Raw genomic sequence first — 14962 nt, 5'->3', positions numbered from 1 at the left:
AATGTTTATTTATGCTAGAGGATAAGCCAAAATAGTGATATGAATTTGCAATCTAGTTTCTTCATAAATTAGGTCAATCATTGTTACTCTCTAATAATTGTAGCAGTAAAGAAATCTCTTAACAGAGTTGACTCAACAGTCATTTTGCAAATCCTCTAACTAGGTGGCATTTCTATATTGAAGTGTCTTGAGATATCTAACAAGGTCACTCCTAGTAGGGTGATTTAAATCCTTTAATAGGGTCACATCTAATAGTGTGTTTTGTAACCTTTAACAAGGTTGGCTCCTAATAGGGCTCATTTCAGAAGAGTGAAAAGTTGTAACTAGTGCATTGGTGGTTTTCCCAAATTGGGTTTTCACATTTAATCTTGATGTCTCATGTGTTCATGTTATTTTCTTACTATTTTATCTTTTTGCAACTAAATTACTAAAGGTTAATACACATCATTATCTTAAGATTTCTTTGTTAACCAAGTTATAGTGAATATCTAGTTCTAACTAGGCTATGAGTTTCAAGGAAGTTTGTATTGACATCTAAGGGATTTGGAATTATTTTAGTGGTAACTGATTCACCCCTTCCCTCTTAATTACACCTTTTATATTTACAACAATTGGTATCAGAGATTTTGGTGCTTACAAAAATGGTTTCAAGGACCTAAACTAAAGATCAAGATGTCTTACAAAAGAGAAATTCCTAAGTTGAACAAAGATAACTTCAAAGCATGTCAAGATCTTATGAAGCTGTATTTGGAAACTATTGGAGATATAGGCCTAAAATTCCTAGATAATAAGTATGTGTCACCTCCTGATCCTTTGACTATGGATCAAATGGTAGAAAAGAAGAATCACAAAAAAATGATGATTGACATTTCTTCTTCTCTCAATTATGTTTAATTTGATGAAGTCAAATATTGTCCTACTGCTCATGAAATATGGAACAAGCTACAAAAGATCTATGGAGGGATAGCAATGTGAGGAGAGCCAAAGAATAAAGTTTAAGAGGTCAATTTGATCATATGAAGGTGAGATGAGATGAAAAAATTACAAAATATAGTGAAAGAATCAAAGCAAGTGTGAGTGTGATTAGAGCCTTAGGAGAAAAAATTGAAGGTGCAATAGTAGTCAACAAGGTATTAAGAACTCTTCTTCCTATTTATGCAATTAGATTTTTAGCTATTCAAGAGATGAGATGTGATCCCAAAAATGATATAGCTTTGGATGCACTAGTGGGAAGGTTAACACCATTTGATTTGGATAATTTTGATAACTATCTTCCTGAAACTTGCAACATAGAATCAAGATTCCAAGAAAAACTAACACTTGACAGAAAGGGAGGAAACTCAAAAAGAAAATAGTTTGACGGTGAAGAAGATAAAGAATTTGATAATGATCTTGAAGCCATTGAATCCCTACTTGCAAGGAGGTTACCAAAAGGAAAAGGTAAACATAAAGGAAAAATTCCATTGATTTGTTTTTCTTGTGAAGAATTTGGTCACATTGTTGTAAGGTGTCCAAACAAGGAAAGTAAAGATGACAAAAAATCCAACAAGTTCAAAGGAAAGAAAGATTTCAAAAGATACAAAGATGAAGAAGACAAAGGAAAGAAATCTTGTTATATTGCACTCACAGTGATGAAGATGAAATGGTATATATTGCTATTAAAGATGAATGAGATGAGGATAATGAAAGGATGACACTTATTTCTCATGTAAGCAAGATTGACACATGGATAATAGATAGTGGTTGTTCTCATCACATAACTGGTAATAAAACAAAGTTTGAACTCTTGGAGAACTATGACCATGGAAGTGTTAAATTTAGAAATAATGAACCATGTTATGTGAAGGGAAAAGGATATATTGCATTGACTGATAACATTAGATGTGATAATGCCTACTAGGTTGAAGGACTGAGACATAATCTTCTAAGTGTGGCACAACTATACAACAGATCAGATTCAAAGTATAGTTCATGAATGGAAAGGCTAGGATTCTAGATGGTAAAGGGAACCTAGTTGGAATTGGAAATAAAACAAAAGGTAATCTATTCTATCTTGATTTCTTTGATAGTTCATGCTTCTTGGCACATGTAGAGGAAAGCTAGTTATGACATAAAAGGATGTGTCATGTAAACTTTGATAATCTGGTTACTATAAGAAAAAATAGAACAAAAAGAGGTATTCCAAATATAAAGAAACTAAAATGGCCATATGAAAACAATGTCAAATTATAAATATGGGTAAAACTAGCTTCAAAAGTAAGAATTACAATATTGAAGAAGTCTTGAAACTAGTTCATAAAGATTTTTGTGGACCAATAGGTATTGAGAGCTACATTAGAGATAAATTCTTCATTTTTTTTGTTGGTGATTATTCTAGGATGATGATAGTGATGTACTTAAAGGACAAATTTCAGGCTTTTCAAAAATTAAAGTGGTATCTAGCTAGAGTTTAGAAAGAAATAGGTAAGAAGTGAAAAATGCTTAAGATTAGACAAAGGAGGATAATTCATCTCTAATGAATTCAATGAATTCTGTAATGAAAGAGGAATCAAAAGATAAGTATCAGCACCTGGTACACCTAAGAAAAATGACATCATAGAAAAAGAAATAGATCCATGGTGGATTGTGCAAGAACATTGATGATAGAGAAAAATGTTGCAACCAAATATTGGAAGGAACCAATCAACACAACATTTCATACATTGAATCAAGTTCATTTGAAGAAAGGTACTAGTCAAACACCATATAAATTATGGTATGGCTATAAACCTAATGTCTATTATTTCAAAATATTTGAAAGAAAATGTTATATCCTAAAAGAGTCAAAGAAAGGAAAATTTGATATGAAAAGTGATGAAGGCATTTTCCTAGGATACTCCAAGAAGAGAAAAACATAGAAGTGTTTAAATCTTGCTACTCATAAGGTTATATAAAGTGCACATGTAAAAATTGATGAGTTTTTAGAAAATAATGAAGAAAAAGTTGAAAAGAACCTAAAGATTACATAAACTTTGTCTACTTTGAACCTGATACATTACCCAAAATTCAATAGATTACCCCACCTAAGTCACCCAAGTTTGGACTGTCAACCAAGTTGCAACCAATGCAATCCAAGTTGGTCAAAATAGCTCACATTGAGTCTCAGATAGAGGAACCCAAGTCATATTATGTGGGAATTAATCTTAGAAAATAGAAAAAAAGTAGAATTTGGAAATTCATAGAACCTTTGAGCATGGTGAACCAAGTGTATCCAACCTAGAATCTAGAAGTAAGATACTTGTAATTGCTAGATATATCAGAAGACATCATGCACATGAATAAATAATTGGAGGTTAGACAAAAGGCACAATGACAAGGAACAAATGAAAAGGTACATGTTTGCTTACTAAATTTGAACCTAGAATTGTTAATGATGCATTGAAAAATGAAATTTGGATAGAGGCAATGAATGAAGAGATTGAGCAAATTTAAAGAAACAATACTTGGAATCTTGTTCCTAGACCCAAGTATAAAAATGTAATTGGTACAAAGTGGGTATTCAGAAATAAATTGAATGAAAATGGAAAAGTATGAAGGAATAAGGCAAGGCTAGTGTGCAAAGGATATGCTCAAGAAGAAGGCATAGACTATGGAGAAATATTTTCTCTTGTTGCTAGACTTTAAGGAGTTAGAACACTACTTTCATATGCCACATTTAAAGGATTCAAAGTGTATCAAATGTATGTAAAATTATCTTTCTTGAGTTGAATTCTAGAATAAGAAGTCTACATTGATTAGCCTAAAGGTTTCATCAATCTAAATAAAAGAGACATGCTCTATAAGTTGCACAAAGTTTTATATGGTTTGAATCAAGCTCCTAGAGCATGGTATGAGAGACTTTGCGGATATCTAGTAAATATTGGTTTCAAAAGAACCAATGATAAAAATAGTCTATCTATTAAAGAGAGACCACATAACAAGATTTTGTTAGCATAAATATTTTAAGATGATATCCTATTTATAGGTCATGATGACTTATGCAAGTCATTCTCTGAAGAAATGAGGAAATAGTTTGAAATGTCAATGTTTGGAAAAATTAAATTCTTTATTGGTTTACAAGTTCATCAAATTAAGGATGACATTTACAATACTTTGTCAAAATATATCAAGGAGATAATGAATATTTTTAGAATGGAAGATGCCAAACTAGTTGAAAAACCCATGTGTACTAGACACAAGTTATCAAAGGATGATTAAAAAGAAGTAAATTAGACTACCTATAGATCTATGACTAGAAAACTTTAGTATGTTGTTCACGCAAGATTTGATATTGCATTAGTAGTTGGTATAGTTACAAGGTTCTCTGCAAATCACAGAGAAAATAATATAATGGCAATCAAAAGAATTATGAGATATCTAAAAGATTCTCAAGGCTATGGTCTATGGTACAGGAAAGGAGGGAACTTCAAGTTGAAATCCTTTACTGATGCTAATTGGGCTAGAAGCATTAATGACAAAAATGCTGACAATTGGCTAATGAAGATATGTAATTGTTGTCATTTGTGGGAACACATGATGTGCATGCTTGAATAAAACCTTAGAAATAATGAAACTTAGCTTTAGGAACCTAGAAAATTGTCTAAGTATGAAATTGGTTTACAAAAGTGTATTATTTTGTATGTAATCTGTTACTGACATCATATTATGATTAGAAAAGTTACGTGGAGATGGTATACATGTTGATGATGACATATATAACCTTCGATATTAGTATAGACTGCATGGAAAAGAGATATTCACATTTTACCAGTGAAATAGAACAACAAAATTAAAGGTAAAGAAATTATTTTATTTACAAGATAATTACTTGACCAATTAGGGCCGACATCCTAGATGTTTACTCAAGTTGGAAAATTATAGTAAAGGACATCTTGCAAATTCAAATGTGTTGTGCTAAGAAATTGTATTGTGATAAATAATATTTGAACTTTTGTGAAGCAATATATGCAATGTTTTGAGAACCTGATTTTGTGAATCTGAGATCAAGCTAAAGATCATAGACTAGTCAAGAAAGAAGTTAAAACACCTATATACTAGAGGACTAATTACTTGTTTGGGTAGTGAGCTCTTGTTGTAATTGGAAGTACATGTTTTCACAGTGACCTCTTCTTGCATCTACTGTACTACAACTCCTAATAGGGTTGGAATCTCCTAACAGGGACTCTCTATACTAAATTTTCTCATTGACTCCTAATAGGGTTCATCTTCTAACAAGGAACACATATATCAATATATTATCTAATGGGTATCACCCCCACTAGGGTTTTCTCTTGGCCAAGGTTTTCCTAGTTAAAAAAATATGGTGTTATGAGTTATCTTTATACATGGTTACTATTATTGTTTAGCATTACTTGTTTACTTTCTTATGTATGGTTCAAAGTAATGAATAATATCCAATTGGTAGCCAAATTTTGTAGATTACTGATTCACCCCCTCTCAGTAATTCCTATTTCTAACAATTGGTATTAGAGCATAGTTACTCAAAAGAGGCTTAACAACTTGAGTAAGATCCCTATGGATATGGAATAGTTGATGAAGAACCTTGAAGAGGCACTTGACCAAATTGATCTCCTTACTGAAGATAGAGATAAGCTGAAAGATAGATATGAAGACTCCAAAGTATATATTGGATAGTTGAAGGAGAAGATTGAATGTCTCAAATCCAAACTTGAATCTACTAAATCTAAAACTAATGATGATGATTATCCAAAATTGAAAATAGAGAACAAGATCTGGAAGCATGAATTAAAGATTACCAATCTAAAGCTGACTTTGAAGAGTGATCCTAACAAAGTTGAATCTTATTTGAAGACTAAAAATTTAGATCTTAGAGCAAGTCTAGCAAATAATACATCTAAGTTTGAAACATTGAATGAAGATCATGAAGAAATTCACAAGTATAACGCTATTGTGAAAGCTGAACTAACTCAATGCAAGAAACAACTTGAAAAGATTTATTCTAGTAGAGAAAATCTTGAAGATTCAATGTCAACATAGAGAAATACTTATGATAAAATTGGTATTGGTTATTTATTTAACATATTTGCAAAGAAACCTGAAAATAGATCATATCCAAAAGAGAAAGAGAAATCTGACGATAAGATTGAATCTAGTCAATCTTCTGATAAACCTAAAGAAGTTGGACAAGAGAAGGAAACTATGAAATTGGATGAACTTAAGCAAGTGGAATCTCCTAAGGAAACCAGGTATGAATTTAGAGGTAAGTATTTTTCATGCAATGAAATAGGTCATATGAAAAGAGATTGTACAAATAAGTCATTTAATCATGTTATAGATTTCTATTGTCATAATTCTCATGGTATGAGTCATAAAGTAATTGGTTGTAGGAAACATAAATATGATAATGATAGAAGGAATAGTAGAATGTCTAGAAATACTAACCATGCAGATAGAAGAAGATCTAATGAGAGGACATCAAGAGAAAGAAGACCTTATGAAGAAAGAAGATAGATCGTGTGTTATAAGTGTAACAACTTTGGACACAGCCTAGAATTGTCATGCACCTATTGATCAATAGAATTCTAGAACTCGAACCCCAGTATGTTAGTTGTGCAAAAACTTCAGACATACAAAAAAGTATTGTAGAATGGATAGAAACTTTAGAGATAGAAGGAACAATGGAAGAAACTTTGAAAGCAGAAGGAACGATGGAAGAAACATCAAAAATGATAGAAGAAATCATGAAAGGAACTTTAGAACTCAAAAAGAAAATAAGGAATACATGAATGTAGTTAGTGAACTTCAAGAAGAATTTAATGATGCATTTGTGAAGGGATTGAATATTTTTGAAGAAAAGTTAGATGATATATAGAAAATGAAATCGAAGTCAATAATCAAGTTTGATTAAACTAAGTTGAATTGAGCTTGTTCATAGCACCAAAATTTGAAACTTCATTTAGAGATCAACTTATGGGTAGTGAAGTTGGGAAAAGATGTATCAAGATAAGTTTAGACTATAGCTAAGCTTGCTTGCAATTTGGAGCTTATTAGAACTAGTTACGAAGGAATTAAGAGCTACTGTTATTATAGAGAAAGTTAATTAGGTAGAAGAAGATGAAAATTATGTTTTTATAAAGAATTTCATGGAGTGAAGATTCTTGGGGAATTATTATGATGGAAGGAAGCTACGGTAAACCTTGGGTAGCATTTGAAGGTCAAACAAAGATTTCAAGTAGATATTTGATTTTGGAATGTAATTGATAGCTTTTTCACGTTTGTAAAGTACACAATTAATGAAAGTTCAAATTGAATGAATAAAATGGAGTATAGACTTGATTACTGCTTCATTGAGATCACATTAGAAGCATAAAGCACTCAGAAGTGACTTGACAAGGCAATTTCAAACTAAACTCTATTTTAGAAAGAGGTATTTTATTGTTTCTTCACATAATTTATTTGATAAATTTTATATTTGATAAAATCATGGATATGTATATAGTTCATAATGTTGAGATTGAGGATATACCAAAATTGAAGATTGTTTCCATGAAACCTATAGAAGGAAACCCTAATTTAGCATTATCGATTACTCCAAACAATGTAGTGTATTTGGAAGATGTAGGAAGTTATCTTAATAGCAAGTTTGAAACTATTGGGAGTGAGTATATGAACAAAGATATGAAATTTTTCTTTAACAATGATATGTTATTAAATATCATATTTGAACATTTAAAAGAACTAGACCTTTTCAAATATCATTTCTACTAAGAATTGGACACTGAAGAATGGAAATAGATTATATTAAGTAGAATTCATGATGGAAAATTGTGGATGGAAGGCAATGCAGTTGACATTTCACCCAACCTTATTCATGAGGTAACTAGTCCTAGCAAACAAGGAAATGTACCTATAGCTGAGAAACTAGTTAAGAAGAAGATTGAGAGCTACACTAAAGCAATTTATAATAGAAAGGCCATGGTGATCAGTACCATTAAGAAAGATGATGTAAGATTCCTAAGTAGAATCATTTCCTATTCTATTTTTTCAAGCTCTAAGATTGATGAATTATCGGCAAGATTCATCTATGTAGCTTATAAGATTTGTGTTGAGAAAGAGAAAGTTAATCTAAGTGAAATTCTAAGAGTGCAACTCCTTGAAAACTTAGAGAAAATTAAGAGGACCAAGAATGGTGTGTTTACATTTCATTCATTGATCAATCATATATTCTTTCATGTACTTAAGAGATTTCCATACTTAACAGTTACATAAATTATGAGTAGTGAGAGATGTACCATGGAAAAGATTATAGATGTATGTAGAAAACATCTAGTAGACAAAATATTGGATAGTAGAAATTTGATCATGAAGAAATTTTATAATGGGATGAAATAAAGATTTAGAATTGCATTTACAATTGTAGAAAGATTAAAAGATGATATATGTGTTATGATTGATACAGATTTAACTCATATTCAAGTAGTAGAACCTTAGGAAACATTTCTTGATCCCTTAGGTTATTTTTGAGCTATCATTTTGCATGATGCTTAACAACAAGAATCCTTTCAAATTCCTCACTTGAAAAGCTAATCTAGGATCAACTCCAAGGTTCTAGGTGATCTTGCAACCTACTGGAATCCACTCAATTGAAGATAAATGTATTTATTCATAGGGAGGCCTTTGCTAGCTCGAATAATTTAGATAAGATGTAGAATCTGCTTGCTATTTCAAAAAGAATAAAATGCATAAAAAATAATATATTTTTGTAATTTTATATTTTATGATGAATGCAATCTAAGAATGCAACTATATGAATTACTAAATTAACCAAGTGTTTCTAAAATAAAATAATGGAAGTAGGGTAACAAGAAATTTAAGAAAAAAACATGAAAGTAATATCCTAACAGACATAAGCCACAAAAATAATGCATCTATGAGTTAGGCCTTTGAAAAGGTCAGTAGGTAACCAATGAAAATAGGAGCAACACTTCCTTAATTCAACTGATGCAATTGTTGATTGGAATTCAATAACCATAAGATGTTTTATTTTTCATAAAATTGCAAGGCCACAAAAGTGCACTCATGTGAGATGAAAATTTATGCAAGGATAATAAGGTGATCTCTTCTCAAATGAAGTACATTAGCAAAATTTGTAGGCCTATAGCAAACACCAAATTAAAAGATCACACGACTAGAACAATGAAATAAAAATATTGTCTCAATTACACTTCATGAACATAAATTCAAAAAATATAACACACTTAGGCAAGAATCACTACACTCCAAATGCGAACACCAATAACATATATTATTGCATCAAGATAATGGTAGCCTAGAAACATATTACATTCCTAAATTTATAAGAAATCTTCTCCTCAATTTTGTATTGAGAGTGAGGGATATCTTTATATAAATATATGTTTCTAAACTAATAAAACAAATCTATTTATGTACAAACTAACTCTCTAACACGTGCTAAGTAGGACTCCATCCTTATATTATTTAATGGATGTATGAGCCTTTACATGTCTCAAAACAAAGAAAGCATGAGAAAATAAGAAGAAGAAAGCTATCAGATGATGTAGGAGTGTCTAGAAGTGCCAAAAATAGAAGCTCCATCTTTACTAGGCGTCTATAGGAGTTAAACTACCATCAGAATGCATTTCTGGTGCATGGAAAGCTCTATATTTAGAGCTGGCAATTAACTGTCGATGCACCTCTGACTTCTTCAAAAAAATTCTAGCAAACCTCTAAAAAAGTATACCTTGGAAGTAGTGCACCTAGCGCACTTGCACACCTAGCACACCAGTGCACCTTGGAAGCAGGTTCAAAAAATGCAAAATTTCACCAAGTGTCAAAACTAAATTTTTGGCTTCTAGGTTTTGTCCCTCTTTATACCAAAGCTATGTCTAGGTATTTATGCTTCAATTTCTTAATGATCTCAGTGACTTCAACTGAATCTGGAAAATCTAAGGCTTCATACTTATTCTTCACTTTCTACCTACAGTTTCCCACTTCAATGTGAGTCTCTACAAAATTGTTGAGTTTTACATCCAACTCTAATAGTGCTTCCTCCATTTTGAATGCTTGTTTGATTTCATCATCATTAGAAAATTCTTCAAAATTCTTTCAAAATTTCTCAACTACTACCTTTATAGCTATTAATATGTGCCTTGAATCATCTTCAAAAATGTCCAAACATGCATCACTATAATGTTTCTTTGACTCCAAAATTTTCTCTTGGGTTTGATCCTTGAGCTTGTGAATGTTTGCAAGTAATGTTTCCATTACTTTATTGCCATCCACAATATTCTCTATCCAATCATCAATCTTATCTAACTCTTCCACTGTATACACCTCCATTAACATTTGATACCTTTGGCCTTTGATTGCTTGTAGTGCTTGCAAGTCCTTGCCCCAGGCATGTACTTTTTCCATCAAACCAAAATCTTGATTCAAAATGTCCACTAGCCTATCCATATTATCCTACATATGGTGTAGTAGCTTAAGATTTCATTGTATAATTTGTACACCTTTCTCTTCAAAACTTTCTTGCCATTGCTGACAAGCTTTCAAAAATGGGTGTAGCTATATTGCTTCCTTATCCCTTCTCTCTAGTGCTACATTCAAAGTATCCTCAAGATTTGTAGGATCTAAAGGACCAAAAACTTCATTAAAATATCCTTTTAGGATCTCATTTTGTCTTTGAAGTCTTATCAATTTTTCCCCATCCTGTTCAAAGTACCTAAACACTTCTTTAATTCCCATTGTCACCATCAACTTAGCCATATCCAACATAGGTTTCCCAAACATAAAATCCTTGATCTAATAATCTCTTGGAGTCAATTCTTCAACATCTACATGCAAAGGAGGGATAGCCACATGAGAAAATAAGTCCTAGTTTTGATCACTCATGATAAAGGATAATGTCCGTGCATCCTTTGGTGGTGACTTAGGTTTCCTAAGAACTTCAATCAATTTCATCCTATCCTCTTAGTAGTAAATTTCTACCTTTTGTTTCTAATGACTTCTTTCCTCAACCATCTTGGAACATTATCTATCGGGGATTTTACTTTTGAAGATGAAGGAGTTTGTTTTGATATGCTCTTCCCTTTATCCCTTCTCTGTAGAGTCTTCTCCTTCTGTGAGAGATCCACACCAGGAGCCTCTATATCCTTGGAGTCCATAGTTCTCACCTTTGTATCTTGGGAATTTTGCTAAGGTTTCTCACTTATTTATCCTTCCTTTGATACTTCATCAATGGATACTTGTTGTGGCTCTTCCTCTTGTTCTACTTGAACTTTTTCTTCTTTAGTGTTTGGAGGAGGAGTAGCTGATCCTTTATCTATGCAAAATGTAACATGAATGGGCGATGGTGGAGCTACTTTAGGTTCTTGTGTCTTAGGTGACAACTAACTCCAATCCTCCTATTAAGGTTCATTAGTTGGAGTGTCTCTTATTTTTCTCCCATCAATTTAGTGCCGATGGGCATGAAATCAAAATCTAACATTTTAAAGACATTAGTGCCTTTTCCCTCCTACTCATTGATCCATTGTTGCAGCTCATTATCTAATATAGTAGACTAAATAGGCTACTTAGAAATAGATGGTGGTGTAACTATGGAGCTTTTTCTCCATTCCAACTCTATGGTTCTTGCAAGGTAGGTCCTCTAGTTCAAAGGAAGATTATCTTCTTCATCCTCATCATCATCATCTTCTTCTCCTTCTGGGATAACTTCCAAGACTAATGGGAAAGGAATTACTCTCCTAATCACCTTTTGTCTCCTCTTAACTAGAGTCTTAATATTTCACCTTTTAATAGCAAATGGCAAGGCTTGTACCTCTTTTTGAGGTGGAGACACTTCTTGTACTTCCATTTCAGCTCCTCCTTGCCCTTGTTCAGTTGGTGGTACTTGAGGGTTGACTTGGGTCTGTATAACTTCAACATTCTTTGACCCTTATACATTTTCTACCACTGGCTATGAAGGTGCTCGAGTTTCTTCCTCTTTTGGCTTAGCTCATTGAGGAGAAGTTCTCTTCCTCTTGCATTTACCTTTTTGAGCCCTATAATATGTAACTTTCTATCAAGTTGGTGCACTGTTTCCAACCTCACTAGGGATTGGGCTGTAAAATTAAGTATTGTGACCTTAGCTCCTTGACCTCTAATTGGGTGGGCTTGAGCATGGAAGACCACCGCTTGAGGAATTGGATCCAACTTGAAAGGTCTTTTGATCCAATCCTTTGCCAATTTGATGACATGCCTAGCCCTATGATTGATGTCTAAGTTTTATTCTTTCTCAATCTTAGCATTTATGATAGGTCAATCACCAATCTCGTCCCTATTGAACAACAGATCAAGAACATTCTCCGTATCCTATTGTAGAACCTTCAAAAGGATCTTTAGTTTCAAGGCATTACTTTCCAAATAAAGAGTCATCCTACAATAATCCCCTATATGGATATCATAGTCATCTATTGTGTTCATATAGTGATCCTCAATTGCGTCTTCATGTTGAAATGTCTTGCTAGACAAATATTGTACCCTTCTGATGTTATCAAAATAAGGGCAAGGAGAGTTATATTCTTCCAAGGGATATTAATCCTATTCAGGATTGAAAGGTGAAATATCTTGTCTCTAGAACACACTAAATGGTCCTATCATAATAGGACATAACCATGTTATTTTATGCTATTTCCTTACTCTGTTGTATGTAGACAAGAGTTGTTGAGAAATCTCTAATAGTATAGGTCTATCATTGGAATACCTAGGAAGCTTCTTGGGATCGAGAGTGGTACTAGCTACCCTTAAATAGGTGAATGTTTGATACAGGATGTAGTAGGCTCCAACCTTTGAAATCTTAGCCGCTACCTCCTTTGAAATCCTCTTTGCATAATCCCCCTCAATGAACCAAATTATAGTGAATATAAATGCATCATTCACTATCCTATATTTCTTGCTATGCTCTGGAAGCTTTTTCCTTAGCAATTGAGGATATAGTATATAGGGCCATACATTTACATCTTGCATATTGGCCCTTTTGTAGAGTCCTCAATCCATCACCCTTGCAGCTAATAGGTATACCAAATATGACATCATATAGAAATTTTGGATATTCTTAACCATCATTAGCTACTCATCCAAGTTCTCACTAAGAATGGAATCCCAATCAATTGACATCTTCATTGTCTTGAAAGTCTCAATAAAATGCACCATCCATACATTTAGGTGTCTTGACATTGGAAACCCCATGACTCTACTCAAGAGTATGATAGAATATCCAATATCTTCCTTCATGTATCCTCTTCTCATGTCCACTCTACTTGCTTTATGCCCTAAAGGAGTCTTCTCAATGAGGTATGAGGAATAGATGATTTTGGAAGCTTCCTCTACATGTTCTCTGCACCATCTTTCTACTTGGTGATAGGTCAATCTGATGAATTGATCTATTCTTGGAAGATGGAACACCTTCTCTATGTTCTTAGGTTAGAGATCTAGGATGATCTCTCTAGTTATACTCTTCACGGCCCTTTCGTCAGAAACATAGTTTTCTGCTAGTGCCATGATCAATTCTAAAGATTGTAATGATACTAGATGGGATGCTACATTAACAAGTATTGATCAAATCATAGTAGATATCATTAGGGATCTTTTGGTTGGTTTGTTACATAATGCTAGGAATGTGCCCATCTCTATGTGACCAAGTTCGGTGTCCCAGATCTCTGAATAATTATCTTAAAAGCATGACTTGGCTAGAACACCTTGAAACTTAAACACTATGAGTTTTGGGTCCATCTTTGCAGCAAAGGAGGATAATGAAGTAGCCATTAAATTTTCATAAAAATAACATCTATTAGTCTATAGTCATCAAAAAATCAATTAAATCAAACCGTAATAATGATGTAAACAAAACCTAAAAACCATAATTGATGAAAACACCTAAAGACCTAATTTTTAAACCCTAGTATGAAGAAAAGGGCGCACATAGTGTACCTCAAAGGTGAAATAGGTGTGCCTAACCTTGAAAAATTAGAGTGTGCATTTGGCACACCTCTGAGGTGTGCCAAGTGCATACCTTGATCAAAGTTAAGTTAGAAAGGGTACACATTTGACTCACCTTTTGGGGTGCACCAAGTGTGCACCCTTTATCCTTCTAAAGATTGTTATCCTTAAGATATGGTGCATAGCAGTGCACCTAGGTAGGTGTGCTACTATGCACCATTACTAAGGTGTTCATTTATTTTTAAAGTCTTTTAAAGTTTTTGCATTTATAAAAGGTGTGCAATTGTGCACCTTGACTTGGTTTTTTTCAATGTTTGTTGTGTTTGGTGGGTGTAGGTGAATGGGGCAAGGAGGCTCAATAGTGCACTTGGTTGGCTACGTAGGTGAAGAGGAATGAGGCTCGAGAGAATAAATGAAATGACAAGTGAAGAGGTAGGGGGTCCTTAGGTTTTATAGACCCAGGACCCAACGCACCCCTTGATGTTGTGTAGATGTACTAATGTGCTGCTATGCTACTACACATCACAGAGCAGTGAAGCTTTCTCTTTGTATGCTTTCATTTGAAATTTGGTGCACCAGTGCACCTGGGGAGGTGCACTGGTGTGCCATTTTTCTTTGCAAAATGAATTATGCTCTTTGATGATGATTTTTGGAATCTAGGTTTTTGAACTAAGATCCAGATTTGACCAAAAAAATACTAGATAAAATGCTAAAAGACTTAGACCCTAGACCAGGGATCCAAAAAACTAAAAAATAAAGTAGGGGGTCCCTATTTCTAGGCAAAATGGGGCATGCATTGTGAAACCACAATAGTTATGAGTTAAGTGATGATGTCATAATTGGATATATTTATCTATTGTTGAAATATAGAAAGGACCAAGCTAAGTTTAGATATGGGACATATGAAGAGATTACCCAATTAGCATATCAAGTATCTTTAGAGAATGCATCTCACAAAAATATTGAG

This window comes from Cupressus sempervirens, chromosome 1 (assembly GCF_028749045.1).
Source record: "Cupressus sempervirens isolate cs-2001-9-10 chromosome 1, ASM2874904v1, whole genome shotgun sequence".
Taxonomy (NCBI): domain Eukaryota; kingdom Viridiplantae; phylum Streptophyta; class Pinopsida; order Cupressales; family Cupressaceae; genus Cupressus; species Cupressus sempervirens.
The sequence above is the reverse complement of the archived record's forward strand: the minus strand, read 5'-3'. Positions refer to the sequence as shown.